Below are 11089 nucleotides of genomic sequence, written 5' to 3' on the forward strand. Positions count from 1 at the left end.
CTGACCTGCCTCTTGAGAAACTTGTATGTAGGTCAGGAAGCAACAGTTAGAACTGGACATGGAACAACAGACTCGTTCCAAATTGGGAAAGGAGTATGTCAAGGCTGTATATTGTTACCATGCTTATTTAACTTTATATGCAGAGTACGTCATGTGAAATGCCAGACTGCATGAAGCACAAGCTGGAATCAAGATTGCCTGGAGAAATAGCAGTATCATCAGATATGCTGATGACACCACCCTTATGGCAGAAAGCGAAGAAGAACTAAAGAGCCTCTTGATGAAAGTGAAAGAGGAGAATAAAAAAGTTGGCTTAAAACTCAACATTCAGAATTGAAAGAGACACGTGTACCCCAATGTTCATCTCAGCACTGTTTATAATAGCCAGGACATGGAAGCAACCTAGATGTCCATCAGCAGATGAATGGATAAGAAAACTGTGGTACATATACACAATGGAGTATTACTCAGCCATTAAAAAGAATACATTTGAATCAGTTTTAAAGAGGTGGATAAAACTGGAGCCTATTATACAGAGTGAAGTAAGCCAGAAAGAAAAACACCAATACAGTATACTAACGCATACTATACCATACTAATACTATACTTATACTAATATATGGAATTTAGAAAGATGGTAATGATAACCCTGTATGTGAGACAGCAAAGTAGACACAGATGTATAGAACAGTCTTTTGGACTCTGTGGGAGAGGGCAAGGGTGGGATGATTTGGGAGAATGGCATTGAAACATGTATAATATCATATGTGAAATGAATCACCAGTCCAGGTTCGATGCATGATACAGGACGCTTAGGGCTGGTGCACTGGGATGACCCAGAGGGATGGTATAGCGAGGGAGGTGGAAGGGGGGTTCAGGATGGGAAACACGTGTACACCTGTGGCAGATTCATGTTGGTGTATGGCAAAACCATTACAATATTGTAAAGTAACTAGCCTCCAATTAAAATAAATAAATTTATATTAAAAAAACCCTCAACGTTCAGAAAACTAAGATCATGGCATCCGGTCCCATCAGTTCATGGCAAATAGAGGGGGAAACAATGGAAACAGTGGCAGACTTTATTTTGGGGGGCTCCAAAGTTACTGAAGATGGTGACTGTAGCCATGAAATTGGAAGATGCTTGCTCCTTGGAAGGAAAGCTATGATCAACCTAGACAGCATGTTAAAAAGCAGAGACATTACTTTGCCAACAAAGTCCATCTTGTCAAAGATACAGTTTTTACAGTAGTCATGTATGGATGTGAAATTTGGACTATAAGGAAAGCTGAGCACCAAAGAATTGATGCTTTTGAACTGTGGTGTTGGAGAAGACTCTTGAGAGTCCCTTGGACTACAAGGAAATCCAACCAGTCCATTCTGAAGGAAATCAATCCTGAATATCCATTGGAAGGACTGATGCTGAAGCTGAAACTCCAATACTTTGGCCGCCTTATGTGAAGAGCTGACTCCTTTTAAAAGACCCTGATGCTGGGAAAGATTGAAGGAGAGAGGAGAAGGGGACAACAGGATGAGGTGGTTTGATGGCATCACTGACTCGATGGACATTTGTTTGAGTAAGCTCTGGGGTTGGTGATGGACAGGGAAGCCTGGTGTGCTGCAGTCCTTGGGTTCCAAAGAGTTGGACATGACTGAGCAACTGAACTGAACTGACTCCCCAGCCATAGTCCATACTCAAGGGAATTTTCTTGAAAAAAAAAGAAAAAACAGACTGTTTATTGTATTAGGAGCAATAGAAAGTCACCTTGCAAGGCAGGATTGATATATCTTTTCCTGATTTCAAGTTATTCACATTTCAGTCATGTATTAACAGTGCGTGGGTGCTAAGTCACCTCAGTTGTGTCCAAGTGTTATCCAACTCTTTAGGACTCTATGGACTGTAGCCCACCAGGCTCCTCTGGCCATGGGATTTCCCAGGCAAGAATACTGGAGTGAGTTGCATGCCCTCTTCCAGGGGATCTTCCCAACCCAGGGATCGAACCTGTGTCTCATGTCTCCTGCATTGGTAGGTGAATTCTTTACCACTAGCATCCCTTGGGAAGCCCATATTAACAGTAATAGGAGGATAAAAAAATATTTCTGCTTTCATGTATTTCATACTCACATTACTTATTTCTGCAGTATTTCTTAGAGAGGAACTTCTATAATTTATCATAATCTTAAGTCATAATATATTATAGCTCCTAACGTCATAGACAGACTCTGTGTTTATAGTAGCTGAGATATCTCCTTTGTTAGAATTTTGTGGACATTAAAACATTTGGAGAAAAGGATGGGTCATTATAATTCATTTCACATTCTAATTTAAATGGCTTTAAATTGTTTATCTTCAAGAGTGTGCAGATCAGGCCATCAAGATCCTGCCAGATAATGGAAGCACTAAGCCAGGTTCTTTTGTTATTTCATTTCATGAGTGGTTTGTTCTCTGATGCTCCATTCTGTGCCCTGGTTGAACACAGTCACTTTATTGTATTGAAACACAAAGATTAATTTTTATGTGCTAACTTTTTTATTGGCTAATTTATATAATTGTAATATTGTCAGATTTCTCTTTCAAGGACCTGGGGCTCAGGACACTGAGCAATGGTGAATAAGCTGGTGTTCCATTCTCCCTATCATCACGCAGAGATGGCTGTAATACTCACTCTTTGTAGGGTTAAGGAAGAATAGTGTGGAGCCTCATTCAATGATGGGCATGGGATGAACTTGTGGAACCTAGATGCTTGGTCACTCCTTTGAGCTTCTGTGCTTCCTATTGGCTTAAAGGCTGTCTCTAGATTCTTGTGCCCTTTTACGATTGCCCCATAGAGACTGTTGCTTGTTAAGTTCTGGACGAGATGTGTGACCTGACCCCGATCTGTAGTTGACAAGAAAGAGTGGTCACCTCTTTTGAAAACAATCTGACTGGAGGTGCAAGGTCAACCTGTCCCAAACTTGTAGCTGTAAATGGACTCCCCAACTCACATCACATCCTCTCCCTAAGTTCAGTTCAGTCTTTCAGTCGTGTCTGACCTTGCAACCCCATGAACCGCAGCATGCCAGGCCTCCCTGTCTATCACCAACTCTTGGAGTTTACCCAAACTCATGTCCATCGAGTCAGTGATGCCATCCAACCATCTAATCCTCTTTTGTCCCCTTCTCCTCTCGCCTTCAATCTTTCCCAGCATCAGGGTCTTTCCAAATGAGTCAGCTCTTCACATCAGGTGGCCAAAGTATTGGAGTTTCAGCTTCAACATCAGTCCTTCCAATGAACACCCAGGACTGATCTCCTTTAAGATAGACTGGTTGGATCTCCTTGCAGTCCAAGGGACTCTCAAGAGTCTTCTCCAACACCACAGTTCAAAAACATCAATTCTTCAGCGCTCAGCTTTCTTTATAGTCCAACTGTCACATCCATACATAACTACTGGAAAACCTCTCACTAAAGCTGAGAATAAACTTCCTGTAAGGTGCTGCTATCCCCTGAAAATACACTCTTTTCTTTCTTACACTTTCTAAACCTTGATAAAGAGGACTTGAGCCCTATTTTAGAACTCTAATCAGTGTGAATTTATAGTAAAGAGCCCCAGAAGTCAATCATTTTAATAGTGGTTACACTTTCTCCTTGGTAATGTTCATCTATACAACTTGATGAACCAGCCTTTTGGCTCCAAACCTATAAATAGAATCTCCTCATCTTTTCTTTAAATTTATGGTAAAAATTTTAAATAAGAGCTCCAACCACTACCAAATATTAACTAAACTGATTCTCAAAATGTAGTGCACTTAAGAATTTCTAGGGGTACTTGTTTAAAATGTAGAGCTCCTGCCCAGGTAATATTAATGCAGGTATGAAGTTTATGCAGGTATGTGGTAGCTTGCTTCCAAGATGGCTGCATCAGCTCCTCCCCTCCTTGTCTGAGGATACCTTTCTTCCAGCAAGAGATGGAGTCTTTTATTCTACCCCTTTGAATTAGGCTGGCCTGTGGCTTTGATCAGAAGAGTACTGCAGAAGTTACAATGTGGGAGTTTTGAGCTGGAGATTCCACCTAGTTTTCTTGAAATTCTCACTCCAGAAGAAGTTAGCTGCCATTGAGACATCCAATCACCCTGAGACCACCATACTGTAAGGAAGCCCAAACCAGCCACTCTGGAGGCTGTATGGGACACACGCCTGTCCAGTTCCAGGTGTCTCAGCCATCTGAGCACAGAGGCCACATATGTGAGGGCAGTCTTCAAATAACTCTGTCACCAGTCACCATCAAACTAACTGCATAGGAGACCACAGATGAGGAACATCCCCCCCACCCCACCACCACCACAGCTGAACTCTATTAACTCCAGAACCATGGAACACAATAATAAATTAATAATGTTTTTTAAGCACCAGACTTTGGGACTATGCAGCCATAGGTAGATTTTCATGCAGGTCTCAATGTACAAACTTAGAGAAGTATCATTTTGATTATCAGTCAAAGACAATGGAGCACCAAATGTTCCCAGACTGTGGATAACAAAAAAGGACACAAAAACTTCAGTCAGTACTCCACTATCTAGAGCATTTCTAGCATTTTATTATCTCTGTGGTGTGTTCTAGCTACCATCCAGTGTCTTATCATGCTCTAGTTCTTGGCTTTGTCCTTATAGGAGATACGGAATTTTGGTAGCTTCTGGCTTCCATAGTTGGCTTGATTGTCTATTTGATATAAGATCAATACTGGATTATATTCTGGCAAATAAAGCAGATAACAGCATGTGCAGACACTTCTGCCATAGGTTTCCTTCCCCTACCAAGAAAGACACCAATTGTAAAAGATATATTATGTCCAGAGACAATGGCATGCTAACTCAAAGTCTCCCTTGCCTGAGGTTTCTCATGGAAATTTCTCTGGAATCCTAACTGTAATAAGCTCTCACTACAATGCATATATATTGCTATCTTTTGGCAATATCCAGCCTCAAACAATGTATGCCACCAGTTTCTAGAGGGCTGATATCAGAATTTCTTCCTACCTTCCCTCTGACTTTTGCTAGTGTTCCAAGAACAAGTATAGCTTTACCCATGTGGTAGGTACTGTAGTTTAGCTCCATGGTTCCAGAAGATGTTCTTCTGGATCAATCTAGAGAAGCAATTTACTCACAGATGCAAATGGGGTCTTTTTCAGAATTAAAATTGTCCCAGGATGAGCTGCTGCAATGTAACCCAGATAGATGGCACACCTTCTTCATCCACTCATCCACTGATGGGCACTTAGATTGTTTCCATATCTTAGCAACTGTAAATAATGCTGCAATAAACATAGGGGTGCACACTAACCCTTGGAATTTGTGCTTTTGTTTTCTTCAGAAAAATACCCAGAAGTGGAATTGCTGGATCATATGATAGTTCTTGGCTTCCCTGATAGCTCAGTTGGTAAAGAATTCGCCTGCAATGCAGGAGACCCCAGTTGGATTCCTGGGTTGGGAAGATCCGCTGGAGACGGGATAGGCCACCCACTCCAGTATTCTTGGACTTCCCTTGTGGCTCAGCTGGTAAAGAATCCGCCTGCAATGCAGGAGACCTGGGTCTTGAGGGGGAAATTTGCACATGGTAAGCTGTGGTTGCAGGCCTAAAATTGCAATTCTCTGCTGATTCCAATGGAGAGGGAAATGGCAACCCACTCCAGTATTCTTGCCTGGAGAATGGACAGGGGAGCCTCCTAGGCTACAGTCCATGGGGTCACAAGGAGTTGGACACGACTGAAGCGACTTAGCACACACGTACCCACACTGATTCCAAATAAACTCATCTTTGCTGGAGAAACACCTAGTAGTCGACTTTTTTAGGTCTGCACATATAAATGTAAGTAGAGAGGAAATCCCTGATACTCAGAAAATTAAAAAAAAAAAAAACCATATAGAAAAGCAGATAATCAATTTCAATGTACAGATTTTCTGTATTAAATATGTACCCAAAGAATTAATTTTACTAGTACCCAGCACTTCTGAAAGCACTCTTTTAGAAGACAGGAGGCCTTTTAAAAGACAGAAACATGGTTTGTAAGGCATTCTCTTTGAAGACAGATGAATGCCCATGTTTTTACCAAAGCTCAAAAATGAAAAACAAACCAAGCCAAAATGTGTCACCAAAACATCATTTTGGGTGTAGTAAAAGGAATAAAGAGTAGCTTATGACTGAATTATACAGTGAACTTTCTCTCCAATATTTCTAGTTGTTAGTCCCTGAACAATGTGAATAGACACTGAATAGTGTATAAATCGGCAGTGGGTGGAGGGGGGAAGACTGGATAAGAAAGGAGAGTAGATTTACCTCAATATATATTTTAAATCTAGGCATCCTTAGAGGCAGTAATGATCTTCTCTGGAGAAAAATTCATTAAATTATGCTCAGAAAGTCTTCTAGGAACACTTGGCCTTAACTCCCTTCTCTGCTGACATTTGCTATGTTATCTATTCTTTGAAGGAAGTTTTTTTCCTTCCTTCTCTCCCTGTGTATGTGATCTCTTTATCTGTTAGGTTTAACCATTTTGATCTACAAACACCAATAATTTCATATATCACAACCTAGCAATTTATCAGGAACCATGTTACATATGTAACATTGTATATGTGTATTTCTAAACTTGCTTCATTTCTTTCAATTTAAATTCTTGTAGAAGAGTTGTTTGTAAATTGCATTACAAGTTTTAATAAATAAGCAAGTTTATTCATGTTATTTAGGAACCAGTTAACTGACCAGGCAGACATAGAATACCACTGGGAAGAGGGTGGGTTACTCAAGTGTTTTTGCTTCTTCAGTTATAAGAAAAATTACTTAGAGTAATCATGACATAAATAATCACCTGCAGAAGGAACTGGAAACCTTATACATTTCATACATAGACAGAAAGCTATAATCCAACAAAAACTCATATTTTAGCTTATAATAATCTTCAAAACAACAGATGGATTCAATCTTAATATCTGGACTCAGTCAACACACAACAGAATCCTTGGTAATAAATCTGGAAAAGAGAAGCCACTTTCCTTTCCTTCCTTCCTTCATTTATTCATTCAGTTGACATTTGTTATTTGCCTTTCTTGGGCTTCCCAGGTGGTGCTAGTGGTAAAGAACTGTCTCGCCAGTGAAAGAGACATGGGAGACATAGGTTTGATCCCTGGGTCGGAAGGATTCCCTGGAGGAGGGCATGGCAACCCACTCCAGTATTCTTGCCTGGAGAGTCCCATGGACAGAGGATCCTGGCAGGCTACAGTCCATGGGGGTCGCAAAAGAGTGGAACACGACTGAAGTGACTGCCTTTCTCATGCCTGGCACTATTCTATCAGTTGGGTTTACACTCATATATAAGACAGGACTGTTCTCTTCTCTCACTGAATTCACATTCTCTCTAACTATATGGCCACTAGGAAGAGCGAGAATATTCTAAATACACATACAAATGCCTGCATAATGCCCTGTTGCAGGTCTTTTTCAAATTTGTGTTGGGATGATCCCCTGGAGAAGGGAACGACTACCCACTCCAGTGTCCTGGCCTGGAGAATTCCATGGGCTGTATAGTGCCTGGGGTCACAAAGAGTCGGTCATGACAAAGCGACTCAAAAAAAAATCTTATTTACCTGACTGGAATTAGAATAGTTGTAAAAAGCATATTGAAGTTGGTATACTTTCTTACAATCTGGATTCTGTAATTCATTAAAAAATTTGAAATGAAAATTCAATAGTAATGTTATTCTTTTCAGCATGACTCTTCATGTACATTCTGCCTCGTGTATATTAAAAGAACTCTGATTATTCCCAGCTCTTCTGGTTAAAAAGAAATTGGCTCAGTGATTCTCAACCAGAGGTGATTTTGCCCTACTCCACACACCACTCTTGCTTCTCTTCTTAGGCACCAAAGGACATTTGGCAATGACTGGAGACATAGCTGGTAGTCACTACCAGCATCTGGTGCATACAGGTCAAGGATGCTACCAAACATCCTCCAATGCACAGTGTAGCTCACGCTTTCCTCCCTCTGAAAAAGAAACCAAAACTTTCCTCCCCAAATTATCATTACTGCTGAGGCTGAGAAATCCTGCTCTCTCCTTTATTACAGATCATTCCGTTCTCACGTTATTTTCCCTCTGTCTACATACCTCAGTTTGAAAAGTTTAATTCCATTGGCTTATCCAACCATTCATTTATTTATATCTCTCCCAAAACCACTGCTAAGATATTGCAGGGGATACAAAGACACAGAAAATAGGATGTCTGGTATTTGATTTCTATCTGATTGCAAGAACCTACCTTACAGCTAACTGGAGAATGACTCGGCTTTCTGAAAAGGATGAGCGACCAATTAAAACATTCCTTTGGGTGATGATAACAGGACATCTTTTGTGCACTCTGCTCATCACTCCGATGCTCTCTAGCCTGGGGTGAATGCCATTTTGCCTGGTAGAAGTCTGGTTCTAAATTCTCTAGAAAATAAAAATGCGGGTCTATTGTTCAAATTGCATGAAAGGCAGAACCACGTGGGAGTGAGGACAGAAAAATACGATCCTTTGTAATCATAATGTGGGGCTTAATAACAGGTTACAAAATAGATTTCTTAATCTAAAACGATAAAATTTCCTGAATAGTGGCAAGCTGATACCTCAGATCATGAACAAATAAGGCAATATTTATTCTCATTGTTTACCCTGGGATAGATTGAAACAGTAACCCTTCCTTGTCTGCTGTTTATCACGTTTACCCTTTGACAATACACAGATCTTCCTTATTGGCATCAAAACGGCGATGAGTCAAATCAAGAAGAGAAAATAACATAAGAAGTGCGTAATAACTGAACAGTCAAATATATGTGTTCTTTGTACTCATCTAGGAAAATATAGGGATGCAGAAAAGTTAAGTATGAAACAAAGCAAAGTTACTATGTTTTTCCATCAATAATCACAGCACACATACACTCCATGTATGAATGTATACACACATATGCATATTCAGTATTATCCAGAAACATCCATGTAGTGAAGAAGTACCCTGCTTGTCTTTTCTTTAAAGAGCTGGTTAAGTGGTTCACAGTAGAGCAGTGTGCTATTTGCTGTTATCCTCAATTTTCCTGATGATTCACCTAGAATATGGCTATCTAGAAACAGCCAAAATTAACGGAACAATTTAGAAAACCCACTGAGCTAAAGTTGCACAGCATGAACTAAAAGAAGGGAGGAAGATGGGTGACTCAGGGGATTCTTAATGGAATTTTAGACCTTTCCTTTTCACGTTCCCTCAGCTTATGGATGAGGTGTCCTTGGATACTTGCAAAGTGCTTCTTTGGACAATTATTACTTCACACTGGGGGAGGTAGTTAGCAGGTATGGTGTTTCAGGAGACAGGCAGGACTTGAGACCAGATTTCTCACTCTAGGTTTTCTGGTATGTAGAAAATTGACGTGACTAAGGGGCTGGTATAGCATTTTCAGCCACTCTGCTCACTCTGGGAGGCCCGTTCCAGCGCTGACAAACTCCTCACTAAATCAGCCCCATGGTCTGAAGGAGGTTCTAAAACTCCACCGAAGGATCCAATGATTCCTCCCCAAGCAGCTTGCATCCCTAGGGAAGTGTCTGAAAAATGTCCCCCCATCCCCTACCTCCGCAGTCACACAGGAGAATCTTCCAGACTGGGAACTAACCCAGTACAGGAGTCAGTATTTCCTACGAGTTCCCCACCTCCAAACAGCTCTCCAATTCATATCACAGCATTTGAGTGATCACTAGATCTGGAATGGCTTGTGTGTGCTGAGCTTAGTCGCTCAGTCATGTCTGACTCTTTGTGAGCCCATGGACCATTGCCTGTCAGGCTCCTTTGTCCATGGGATTCTCCAGGCAAGAGTACTGGAGTGGGCTGCCATTGCCCTCCTCCAGGGCTGGGATGGCATACACATTTCAAAATTGGAAATGAGGATACTGGATAATTTTCCTAAAATAGATAATTATAAGAATTGGTGCAAAGCTTCCCCTTAAGCCCATACTCACCTCCGGCTTTCCTAGACTCTGCCAACAAAAACTTGGCACATGCCATCTGCCTCTCCAAGGATTAAATCATGTGCCACTGCTGCTGCTAAGTCACTTCAGTCATATCCAACTCTGTGCGATCCCACAGACAGCAGCCCACCAGGCTCCTCCGTCCCTAAGATTCTCCAGGCAAGAACACTGGAGTGGGTTGCCACTTCCTTCTCCACGTGTGTCACTACATCTCCTGAAAGGAGTTCAGGGTAGAGGTCAGGAATGAGGTGCACTGTGCTCTGGGAAAAACTGGCAGAACAGGCCTTCAGATAGTTAAATTTTTTAGGAGAAGACTTTTATGAGCCCAATTCTTGCATTTCCTCATACCTAGAAAAGCACTAAAATTATTAGCAGTGACATCTACTGCTGGTGACCCAGAGCAAGGCTCGGGCAAAATGCCTGCTTGACGGCACACACCCCTCTTTACTAAACTCCTATATAACACTGATCTTCCCCTGTATCTCTTTGGGGCTAGTACCTCAAAGCTATCTGAGATGCTGTCTCTAGGGCAATAGCCCTCATAAAACTTAACTCACAGCTCTCATGCTGTGTGCATTTTTTCAGTCAACATATTGCAGAGAAAAGATGCTGTTTCCAGTTTAGTGTTGCTATTATAGGGACAAATTCTGTCCGAATTAATCATGACCATGGACCTCAAGTGGGCCCAGCAGCGAACATAAGACCAAGAAGGAGAAGGTTCTGGAGCGGTCTATGAGAAGCTCTGGCCCCTGTGTAGTTAACCCCTGTGTAGGGTCCACAGCCACTAGCTGGTGGTAAGTCTGGGGTCTCTGTTGGCCAGCAGGGCCAGCAGCAAAGAAGACAAGCTTGAGGCAGTGTAGAGGAGAGGAAAAGCAAGGTGCATTGGTCTATCATATCTCAGAGCAATGGCTCCCTGAGGAGACAAGCCACTGTCTTCTTCATCTGGAACTAAACAGAGGTGAGAATTTAGGAAAGGGAGCTCCCAGCTTAACCGAGTTAACAATAAAATACTCAGCAAGAGCTGACAGTCAAGCTCGAGAAAGACTGACAATGAATCATCAGATAA

Source organism: Bos javanicus, chromosome 14, assembly GCF_032452875.1.
Source record: "Bos javanicus breed banteng chromosome 14, ARS-OSU_banteng_1.0, whole genome shotgun sequence".
NCBI lineage: Eukaryota > Metazoa > Chordata > Mammalia > Artiodactyla > Bovidae > Bos > Bos javanicus.